The 12,147-nt window shown below is 42.3% G+C and overlaps 1 pseudogene; it reads right to left on the minus strand.

Moving 5' to 3' along the window:
* Positions 1 to 1,948: 1,948 nt before the first annotated feature.
* Positions 1,949 to 2,893, minus strand: LOC101389728 (aldo-keto reductase family 1 member B10 pseudogene; annotated as a pseudogene).
* Between the last annotated feature and the right edge of the window lie 9,254 nt (positions 2,894 to 12,147).

Below are 12,147 nucleotides of genomic sequence, written 5' to 3' on the forward strand. Positions count from 1 at the left end.
GCAAGAACAAAAGTCAAAGATGATCCTAACGCTTTCATTTGGGAACCTCCCACTGATAGAAAGCAAGTAGTTAGAAAAGGCATCACATTTGTAAGAGAAATATAGAGTCTAGTCTTAAACAGGTTCAGCTATAAAAAAGAAAAGCTTAAAGAGTGATGTCCCGTATATATCTGCAAGCATGCAACTAGAGTTCAGATAAGAAGTTGGGACTGATCCACATTAAAAAATAGTTATCCACAATCTTAGAGCATTCTTTGAATGCTAAAGTGATTCAAAATTAATTTTCTTTTTAGGAGTTTGAGAAGAGACTCTGAACTATTATTTAAAAACAAAAAAGATTGGGATTTATTGACTAGCAACAGTATTTCCTCTGAAGTTGTTAATAATGGTGTTGAAAATATTAAACAGAATGATAACTTCTGGCAATATGTAATCTCATTGGCAACAAATCCTTTTGAAGAAAAGTGACATTTGTTTCAAAGAGTGAGAGGCAGCCCTGGCCCTTGATACAGACATAATATAGACATGGTCCCTCTGAGTACAGGTGTGGTGAGTCCTGGTGAATCCGAGCAGGCCCCGTGGAACACTGAGCTATGAGGGAGCCCCCTGGCTGTGTCTTAGGAACTTGCTTTCATGTGTTCAGGCCATAGCAAAGACTGCTATGTTCATGGGAGCCAAGTGAAGGTCCCCAGGCACAACTGGAGAGTGGTGAAGAGCAAACTGAGAAAAACAAATTCTCAAATAACTCTTCTTTTCAAAACCCATCTATGGCTTCACATTTCACTTAGATTAAAATGCAAACTCCTCCCCCTGGCCAAGGAGGCCCAGTGCAATCCAGCCCCCACATCCAGTCCTACCCTTCTGCCCCGCACTCACTCTTCTGTGCCCCTCACCCACTCTGTGTGGGCCATGCTGGCCTCCCCTGTTCATTCTGATCACAGAACCGCGTTCCTTTGCTGTTCCCATCATCTGGACCACTCCTTGTCCTGATCTTTACATGCTGGGTCCTTCTCATCATACAGGTCTCAGCTAACATGTCACCTCCTTAGAGAGGTCTTTCCTGATGATCACATCCAAGATTGTGGATCCAGAGCTCTCAATCTGTACTGTGCACATAGATCTCTTGTAACAATGCAATCTTGGACTCAGCGGTTTTAGGAAGTGGAGCTGAGATTCTGCGTTTTTTTTTTTTTTTTTTTTTTTGTGAGGAGATCAGCCCTGTGCTAACATCCGCCAATCCTCCTCTTTTTTTGCTGAGGAAGACGGCCCTGGGCTAACATCTGTGCCCATCTTCCTCCACTTTATATGGGACGCCGCCACAGCATGGCTTGCCAAGCAGTGCGTCGGTGCGCACCCGGGATCCGAACCAGCGCACCCGGGATCCGAACCAGCGAACCCCGGGCCGCTGCAGCAGAGCGCGCGCACTTAACTGCTTGCGCCACCAGGCCGGCCCCGATTCTGCGTTTTTAACAAGCTCCCAGGCAGCACCACCACTCAATCTCTGTTATACTACCTGTTTCATTTTATGCTGTTTCTTACACTTTGAAATTATTTATCTGTTTGTGTATTAGATTGTTCATTGGTAGGTTGATCTATTTGTTTACTAGAAGGTAAATTCCATAAGAGCAAGGATATTTTTTTGCACTATTATTATTCTTTATTCTTTTTGTCTTCGTATCCTCAGTGTTAGAGTTCTCTGATGATCAGATCACATAAGTGAAAAACAATTGTAATTTGCTTATCTGAGTCATGTATCCCTGTGATAATCCGCTCCTGCTTGAACATACTGATCTAGATACAACATTGCCTAGATTCTGGCCTATAGCGGGGCCAGGCTCAATATGATTTCAGATTAGCTTGGCTAAAACAGGACTCTGGTGGAGAGAGTTACACTTCAGCAAAGCGAAGAGAGAGAATCTACCAGGTAATCTTATCAGGAGACTCAGCTTCAACATTCTGCATTGAAGGGATAATCCTCCAAATAAGACATATGGTCCACAGTGCAGGCCCTCCAGTTTCTGTTGAAGCTGAGTATGGTCACCATCTCCTCATCATTCAATTTGAAGTCAAAGGCCTGAAAGTTCTCAACAACGTGTGTCAGTGTCACAGACTTGGGGATTGCAACCACATTCCTCCAGATATGGAACCAGATCAGAACTTGGGTTGTGTTTTTTTTTTTGTGCTCTTCAGCAATCTTCGTAATCTTGGAATCTTCCAGTAGGGAAGGGTCCTCTGGCTTGGACCAACATCTCTCCGGAGACGCCAGAGGGTTGTAAGATCTGACAGTGACACCCTTGAGTGGCCGTACTGGATCTGTTTTTCCTGTGTGAGGTATGGGTGATACTCAGTCTGGTTAGTCGCTGGTTTGTATTTCAGTCCAGGTTTGGTCAAGAGCCTTTCAATCTGGAAGTGGTTGAAGTTGGAGGTTCCAATGGCTTTCATCAGCCCCTCATCCGCCAGCTCCTCCACGGCTTCCCAGGCATCCAAGAATGTTACTTTACTGGTGAGGATATTGCCTTTATTGTCTTTGGGGAAAAAGACAATCCTTCCCAGGCTGTAATCCCTATGACCAATGAATAAGACAGATGTCTATATCGTCCAGTTTCAGATCCTTGAGGGTCATCTGACAAGCTTCCTTCATTAGGATTCTCTCAAAGATGGTGGGCCATAACTTGCTGATGATGAAGAGGTCCTCCTGCTTCACAACCTTTTCTTGGATGGCTTCCCCCTCCTCATTCTTGTTTTGACAGATATAGGCACAGCTTATGTGGTGATATCCTGCACCAGTGGCCACCTTCACAGGCTCCTTGATTTTGCCAGAGGGAGACTCCCAGGTGCCCAGACCCACAATGGACATCTTGGCTTTGGTATTGAGCTCCACAAACGTGGCCATGGTTGGTGCAGAAACAGTTCTGAGCAAGCAGATAGATGTCTTGTGCCCTAGTTAAGGGGCTCGGCCCTTGAGCAGGGACTTTGTCCAGCAGGTTCACTTTTGTATTCCCAGCACTTAACACAGGACCTGGCGGGTCAGAGATGCTCCTTAAGTACTGCTGAATGAATGATGTTTTTCAAGATTCATTAATTCCCTTATCCCTTCAGTACCCGCTAACTGACTGCTTCAGCGACTGCTCCTTTATATAACAGGATCTAGACTGTGATAGGGCAGTGCCACTCAAGAACCTGTCCAGGAACTGCTAGTTACTGGTCCAAGCTGAGATAAGAAGCTTGCACTAGAATGTAAATTTGATATGTCACTCAGCACAGTGTTTATTTAGGATGACTTTTTTTTTCATAGTAAGACTTTCTTGATGAAGGAAATTGCTTTCCTTTCTGGCACAGTCTCCTCATCTCATCATAGAACAGTGTGTGAACTTGCACTTGTGGGCAGGCTGCATTATGACTAGCACTGATATAGAGGATAGGTAGTTTAATAAGATATATTTTCCAACTTCATAAAACTCATATGTAAGAGGAATATATACTTTAAGACATAATTGCAAAATTTTGTGTCAAGTGCTATAATGGAGAATTGTGGGAGAGAACACAGAATCATGGGAGAGAATTGAAAACTGTGAGAGAGAAATGAGAGTTGTGAAAGAAGACAGAATTGTGAAAGAGAATGGAGAATGATCAGAGAGAAAAGAGAACTGTAAGAGTGAATGTAGAATTTTGGGAGAAAATGCAGAATTGTGAGAGAAATGGAGAATTGTGTGGGAGAATGGGGAATTCTAAGAGAATACAGAGGATAGTGGGAGATATAGGGAATTGTAGGAGAGACTGGGATTTGTGGGAGAGAATGGAGAATTGTGGGAGCTGCATGGAACTGTGGAAAGGATTGGGAACTGTGAGAAACACAGAATTGTGGGAAAGCTTGGAATTGTGGGAAAGAATGGAAATTGTGGGAGAATGAAGAATTGTGGGAGAGAACAGAGAATTGGGAAAGAGAATGGAGAACTATCAGAGAGAAAAGAGAACTGTGAGAAAACATAGAATTGTGATAGAGAATAGGGGAATTGAAAAATAAATCAGAGAATTGTGGGAAAGAATGGGAATTGTGGGAAAGATGGAGAGTTGTGGTAGAGGAGAGAATTGTGAAAAAGAATAGAGAATTATCAGAGAGAAAAGAGAATTGGGAGAGAACACATAGAATTGTGAGAGATAATGGGGAACTGTAAAAGAATACAGTAGTCTCCCGTTATCCGCTGTCTTGCTTTCTGCAGTTTCAGTAACCTGCAGTCAACTGCGGTCCAAAAATATTACAGTAGTCCCCCACTTATCCACAGTTTCACTTTCCATGGTTTCAGTTACCTGTGGTCAACCATGGCCCAAAAATATTAAATGGAAAATTCCAGAAATAAACAATTCATAAGTTTTAAATTGCACTCTACTCTGAGTAGCATGATGAAATCTCATGCCGTCCCTCTTGGGATGTAAATCATACTTTTGTCCAGCATATACACACTATATACACCATCCACCCGTTAGTCACCTAGTAGCTATCTGGATTATCAGATCGACTATCATGGTACTGCAGTTCTTGTGTTCAAATCACCCTTATTTTACTTAATAATGGTCCCAAAGTGCAAGAGTAGTGATGCTGGCAATTTGGATATGCCAAAGACAAGCCATAAAGTTCCTCCTTTAAGTGAAAAGGTAAAAGTTCTCAACTTAACAGGGAAGGAACAAAAATCATATACTGAGGTTGCTAAGATCTATGGCAACTTTTATTAAAGTATATTGTTATAATTGTTCTATTTTATTATTAGTTATGTTGTTAGTCTGTTACTGTGCCTAATTTATAAATTAAACTTTATCATAGGTATGTATGTATAGGAAAAATATAGTCTATATAAAGTCCGATACTATCTGTGGTTTCAGTTATCCACTGGGGGCCTTGGAATGTGTCATATCTTCTGCAGATAAGGGGGTACTACTATACAGGAAATCGTGGAAAAGAGAAAATTATGGGAGACACTAGGAATTGTGAGAGGCAAAGAATTGTGGGAGCCACATGTAATTGTGGGAAGAACAGGGAATTGTGGGATAAAGAGAATTGTGGGAAAGCTGTGAATTGTGGGTAAGAATAAGAATTATGGGAGAGAATGGACAATTGTGAGACAATAGAGTTGTCGAAGAAAACAGAATTGTGAATGAGAATGGAGCTCTATCAGAGAGAAAGCAAATTGTAAGAGAGAATGTAGAATTGTGAGGGAGAATAGGAATTATAAAAGAATACAAGGAGTTGTTGGAAAGACTGCAAATTGTGGGAAAGGCAAGGAATAATGAGGGAGAAGAATTATGGGGAGATCGGGCATTGTGGGAAAGATAGAGAATTGTGGGAAAAATGGAATTGTGGGAAAACAGGGAATTAGGGGAAAATGGAATTGTGGGACAAACGGAGTTGTGGGAAAAATGGAATTGTGGGAGAAATGGGGAATTGTGGGAGAACCAAAGAATTGTGGGAAGTACAGGAATTATGGGAGAGAATGGGGAATTGTGGGAGAGAATAGAATTGTGAGGGAGCCAGGAATTGTAAAAGAATATGGAGAATTATGGAAGAAATAGACAAAATATGAGAGAGACTGGGAATTGCAGAAAAGCAAGGAAATGTGGGAGAAATAGAGAATTGTGGTAAAAGGGAATTGTGGGAGAGATAGAGAATTGTGGGAGAGATTGGAATTGTGGGAGAAATGGGGAGTTGTGGGAGAAACAGAATTATGGGAGACCCAGAGAATTATGGGAAGTATAGGAATTGTGGGAAGTATAGGAATTATAAGAGAGGATGGGGAATTGTGGAGAGAATTGAATTGTGAGGGAGATAGAAATTGTAAAAGAATATGAAGAATTGTGGAAGAGATAGATAATATGGGAGAGAATGGAAATTGTGGAAAAGCAAGGAATTGTGGGAGAAATAGAGAATTGTGGGAGAAATGGGAAATTGTGGGAGAAAGGGTGTATTGTAGGAGAATTGGGGAATTGTGGGAGAAGCAGAGAATTGTGGGAGACCCAGAGAATTATGGGACGTATAGGAGTTAAGGGAAGTACAGGAATTGTGGGAGAGAATGGGGAATTGTGGAGAGAATAAAATTGTGAGAAGGACAGGAATTGTAAAAGAATGTGAAGAATTGTGGAAGAGATAGACAATACAGAAGAGACTGGGCATTGTGGAAAAGCAGGGAATTGTGGAGGAAATAGAGAATTGTGGGAAAATGGAATCATGGGAGAGAATGGAAATACGAGAGAGAATGGAATCATGGGAGAAATGGGGAAATGTGGGAGACACAGAGGATTGTGGGAGTCATAGAAAAATGTGGGAGACAGAGAATTGTGGGAGATGCAGAGAATTGTGGAAAGTACAGGAATTGCAGCAAGTATAGGAATTGTGTGCGAGAATGGGGAATTGTGGGAGAGAACAGAATTGTGAGAGAGCCAGAAATTGTAAAAGAATATAAAGAATTATGGAAGAGACAAAACATGGAAGAGACTGGGAATTGTGGAAAGCAAGGAATTATGGGAGAAATAGAGAATTATAGGAAAAGTGAATTGTGGGAGAGACAGAGAAGTGTGGGAGAGAATGGCATTGCGGGGAGAGAATGGCATTATGGGAGAAATGGGGAATTGTGGGATAAATGGGGAATTGTGGGAGAAGCAGAGAATTGTGGGAAGTATAGGAATTGTGGAAGAGAATGTGGAACTGTGGGAGAGAATGGAGAATTGTGGGAGAGAATGGGGATTTGTGGGAGAGAACAGAAGTTGAGGGAGACAGGAATTGTAAAAGAATATGAAGAATTGTGGAAGAGGTAGACAATATGGGAGAGACTGGTCATGGTGGAAAAGCAAGGAATTGTGGGAGAAATAGAGAATTGTGGGAGAGAATGGAATTCTAGGAGGTATGGGGAACTGTGGGAGAAACAAATTGTGGGAGAAACAGGAAATTGTGGGAAAGGCAATGAATTGTGGGAGAAATAGAGAACTCCAGGAACAATGGAATTGTGGAAGAGATCAGGAGTTGTGGGAGAGATGGGGGATTGTGGGGGAGTTGGGGAATTGTGGGAAAGGATGGGGAATCGTGGGAGAGAATAGAATTGTGAGGGAGACAAGAATTGTAAAGAATGTGAATAATTGTGGAAGAGATGGACAATATGGGAGAGAATGGGAATTGTGGAAAATCAAGGAATTGTGGGACAATGGAATTGTGAGAATTGTGGGAGAGAATGGAATTGTGGGAAGAATGGAATTGTGGGAGAGAATGGAATTGTGGGAGAAATGGGGAGTTGTGGGAGAACCTGAGACTTGTGGGAGACCCAGAGAATTATGGGAAGTATAGGAATTGTGGGAGAGAATGGGGAATTGCAGAGAGAATACAATTGTGAGGGAGACAGGAATTGTGAAAGAATATGAAGAATTGTGGAAGAGGTAGACAATATGGGAGAGACTGGGCATTGTGGAAAAGCAAGGAATTGTAGGAGAAATAGAGAATTGTGGGAGAGAATGGAATTGTGGGAGAAACTGGGCATTGTGGGAGAAGCAGAGGATGGTGGGAGAAGCAGAGGATTGTGAGAAGTATAGGAATTGTGGGAGAGAATAGAATTGTGAGGGAGACAGGAATTGTAAACAAATATGAAGAATTGTGGAAGAAATAGGCAATATAGGGGAGACTGGGCATTGTGGAAAAGGAAGGAATTGTGGGAGAAATAGAGAATTGTGAGAGAAACCGGGAATTGTGGGAAGGACAAGGAATTGTGGGAAAGGCAAAGTATTGTAGGAGAAATAGAGAACTGTGGGAAAAATGGAATTGTGGGAGAGATAGGGAATTGTGGGAGAGGATGGGGAATTGTGGGAGAGGATGGGGTATTGTAAGGGATACAGGAATTGTAAAAGAATATGAAGAATTGTGGAAGAGGTAACAATATGGAGGAGACTGAGAATTGTGTAAAAGCAAGGAGTTGTGAGAGAAATAGAGAATTGTGGGAAAAATGGAATTGTGGGAGAGAATGGAATTGTGAGAGAGAAAGGAATGGTGGGAGAAACAAGGGATTGTGGGAGAAACGGGGATTATGGGAGAAATGGGGATTGTGGGAGAAATGGGGGATTGTGGCAACTATAGGAATTGTGGGAGAGAATGGGGAATTGTGGGAAAAACAGGAATTTTAAAATAATATGAAGAATTGTGGAAGAGAGAGAATATGGGAAAGACTGGGAATTGTGGGAAAAGCAAGGAATTGTGGGAGAGAGAGGGGAATTATGAGAGACATAGGGAAATGTGAGAGAACGGAGTTGTGGAGAGAATGGAAAATTATTCAGAGAAACGAAAGAATTTTGGGACCCTCATGTAATTGTGGGAAGGACAGGGAATTGTGGGAGAGACAGGGAATTTTGAGATGAATTGGGAATTGTGAGTGATACGGTGAATTGTGGGAGAGAATTGAGGATTGTGGGAGAAAATGTAGAATTGTGAGGCAGAAGAGAGAATTTTCAAGACTGAGAATTGTAGGGAAGAATTGGAATTATGAGAGAATGGAGAATTGTGGAAGAGAATGAACTGTGAGAGAGACAAGGAATTGTGGAAGCTGGGAGAAATACAAAAGCAGCATTAATAAAAAAGATGATGAACTTTATTTTACCGTGACCAATTGTAAATTCAGTTTGCAACTCAGGGAGAGCTGCTGATTTTAACTCTGCTCAACTCACGGGTCAGACAGCAGCAGTTCCTATTACATTACCATGAATTGGCAGCCTCATAGGCACCGCCTCGTATGTTCCAAGGTCTAGGATTATTATTCCAGACCGTCTCCATTCTCCTCTCCTCACAGGGCCTGCTCTGCCTCAGTTGGAAAGTTAGACACGGTGGTGTAGTGCCTCTCGGCTTTGCTATACCCGAGAACCACCCTCAGGAGCCCTGAAAGAGGTCTGACTTAGACCCTTGTAAGACACTCATTTTTCAAGTCATTTTCTGTTGTCAGTCCAGAAAGAAAAGGAACGTAGAGTGATATTTTCCCTCTTTCGTACGTATTTTCCATTAAATGCTAGAAAATCTGCTCACTCATCAGGAAATGGCCCATTTATCATTTTCATGAATAAATGTATTGAGAATGCTAGTTTCAGCTTAGAAGTGTTATAAATATAAATCATTGGCTTTGGAATGAAAAAAAAATCTTTGCTCGCCTCTGGCCAAGAGCTGAGGGCTTCGACCGCTGCATTCACACATCGGTGATTTCCTAAGTGTTTATAATTCTAACCAGCAAGATCTCCTGGATGTAATTCAGGACTTTTTCACTTCTCGGGCTGTAATACTTTCCATATGTTGGTTTAGAAATGTTGTACCTCTGTTAGCAGCCTTTTTCCCCCTTAAAAAAGCCGTCAGCTTTACAAGACATTGGGGATATTTTACTTTTTTTGGGAAGAGCATTGTAATGTTACAGATAGTTACTTTCTCTTCAAGGTACTTTTGTGCCTATACATATATGTATATACATACATGGACTTTTTAAAGACCTTGTTATCTTTAACTGAATGCTTACCATCATTACAAACAAAAGTGGTTAAATTAATTCTGCTTCCAAGGGGCAAACGAGTGAAGGCAAAGTGAGAATTCGATTCTACATTATTGCAAAAAAATGGACTAGAGGAGAGAAATGCTCGTCAGTCAAGTAGGAGGCCAGTCAGTCAGGATCGTCACCATCCAGCTTTGATGGCGACAAGCCACGCATAGGATTCAATCAACGAGGTAAAGCTCACTGTCTGAATAATCCAAGGAGAATCACATTTTCATTGTTCAGTTGCTTATTATAAGTCAATTCATTATTTGTTGTTGTTGAAAAACTTTTAGAAAAAATAGCAATACTTCCTCAGTACAAAGTAATTCAAAAGATTCAAAAGCATGTAAGTGAAAAGTCAGCCTCCCCTTTGCCTGTCGTCTAGTCACTCAATATCCCTTCCTGGAGACAATTTTGTTACTACTTCCTACGTAGAGATGATTCATTTCCAAAATAAACACGAGTCTTGAGCTCAAATTGTTTTCCACTAATATTATTCAATATTTGATGGAGCAAAATTCCATTCCAACAAAATAATTTGCAATGAACTGAACTGAGACAGGACCTGGATTTGTGTAGCCCCACAGTGAGTGTAAAGAGTTGAAGTAGTAAGTCAGTGGGCACCTTTGAATGTGAGACCCCTGAATTATCATTGAGTCAGTGACTTCTGTGTCAGGAAAAACTTTTTGGGTCAGTTTCAATCTATAAGTTGCTCTCCTGCACCAAAAATCCTGCAACTTTAACCTTTTTCAACAACTTCAGTGCAACTTAGAAAGGCAAAGCCCAGAATGTCCTGAAATTCTACAGTACAGAGAGAGACAAAAGATGTGCCCACTCAACAGAGACGTACCAGAATTTTCCAGGCTGTATCAAAGGAGAGATGTAATTGGCTGGAACTTCTTAACTCTGTGCTGTAACAACTAGGGACAGGAGAATCTAAGTCTTAAAAACACAATCGACAAAGGCTGTGCACTCCATGAACAGAAATCATGGAAGAAGAGACTAAGACTTATCGTAATTGGGACAGACTGAGCACCTGGAGATAAGAAAGTAACCATCCTGATAAGGCTGGCATGAAATGTCCAACAGTGTGGGAGTACGAGACAAGAAGGCCCAAGGTCTACAATCAGGTCAGCAGAGGCAAGAATCTGGATAGGGCCATGGGTTAGTAGGTCCTTTGTGAAGCATTCACCACGATGGGGTTAAACGCGCAAGGATTGTAGTAGGGGAAATCCCGTGGGAGAAAATGCAGAGGACACTGGGGAGGGCAGGGGCGTCATCAGACCCCACTGCAAGTCTGACCCTGAGTGAAGGAGAGTGGGAAGGCAGGTTGGTGGAAGCGTCCTAGACCGCTGCGCAGACTACGGAAGGTTTGCAAAGCTGCTGGGCAGTCTTGGAGCCTAAGCCCACTGTTAGAGGAAGGTCGTGTCTCCCAGCAACAGGCTGCCTCAGTGTCCCGCTGCACGGGGTCACTGGCAGGGAGCATGGCATGGGCTGGGAGCCTCAGCACAAACACTGTGATGGATTTTAAAGCACAACCCCCAGGGCCCTCGGTCAACTATGCTCCGGAAGTTAAAGGTCTGCAAGGTATATTCTTACGGCCGTCATAGGCCAGGATAGATCTTTCTCTTGGGCCTTCCTGTTTACGAATCAACCATTTCCATCTGAGACTGGCTTGTGAGGTGAAGTCCTAACCAGTCCATCTCCAGCCTTGTCCTGATCAATCTCTACTGACTAAAGTTAACAATTTACAAAGCTGTGTAGAGTTCATTTCTGTGGGTCTAATTGTTTTGACTAACTTTTCTGATATCATTAAGATATCTTCAGTAAAACAACCCTTTCAATTGTTGTTAAGAGAATTGGACTGGTGAACTTTGGAAATTGCATTCAAGTTTCTGGTGTTCAGAAGAGGCAGATCAAGTTAATAAATGCTCTATACGACCTGGGTCCTGATAAGGCCTGCACCTTTAGGTATGTAAGCACTGCCTAAGCCCTCGTAGGGCAGAAGGCCATGGCCCAAATATGAAGGAGCAGTGGCACACTGATGAGGGTGTAGGGGAGGAAGACAATTCCTCTAACCTCTAGGTCCTTCTGGCTGGTCTACAAATTAAATGGACACAAGACAGAATAACAGGAGAAAATCAAACAAAGCTTTATAACATGTGTACATGGGAGAAACCCAGGAAAGCTGAGTAACTCGCCAGAATGGCCGAGGCTGCCACCTTAAATACCATCTTCAGTTAAAGACAAAGGAGGACATTGGGGGTAGTTGTTTGGGGCGTCAAAGGGGAGGCAATTCATGTGGAAATGGAAGAGCAAGTGTTTGGTAGACAGAACTTTGACAAGAATGGGCTTAGCAAGGACCCTCACAGTCTACTCATACCCAGAGTTGTCTGTGGTGATGGCCTGTGCTGGGGACAGCACTTTTATCTTAAATTCTTTTAGGCAGTTGAGGGGGGAGGGAGGTCAAAGTTTCTTTCAGAGTCTTTTGTTCTTAAAAATAATCAAGCGAAAGAGACATATTTTAGGGTGACCAATTCTAATCCCCTACAAGGGAATAGTAAAAGCAGACTCCTGGCTGGGGCCGAAAAAGTGTATTAGAAAAAGAGCA

Source organism: Ceratotherium simum, chromosome X (genome assembly GCF_057802395.1).
Source record: "Ceratotherium simum simum isolate JZ-2026a chromosome X, ASM5780239v1, whole genome shotgun sequence".
NCBI lineage: Eukaryota > Metazoa > Chordata > Mammalia > Perissodactyla > Rhinocerotidae > Ceratotherium > Ceratotherium simum.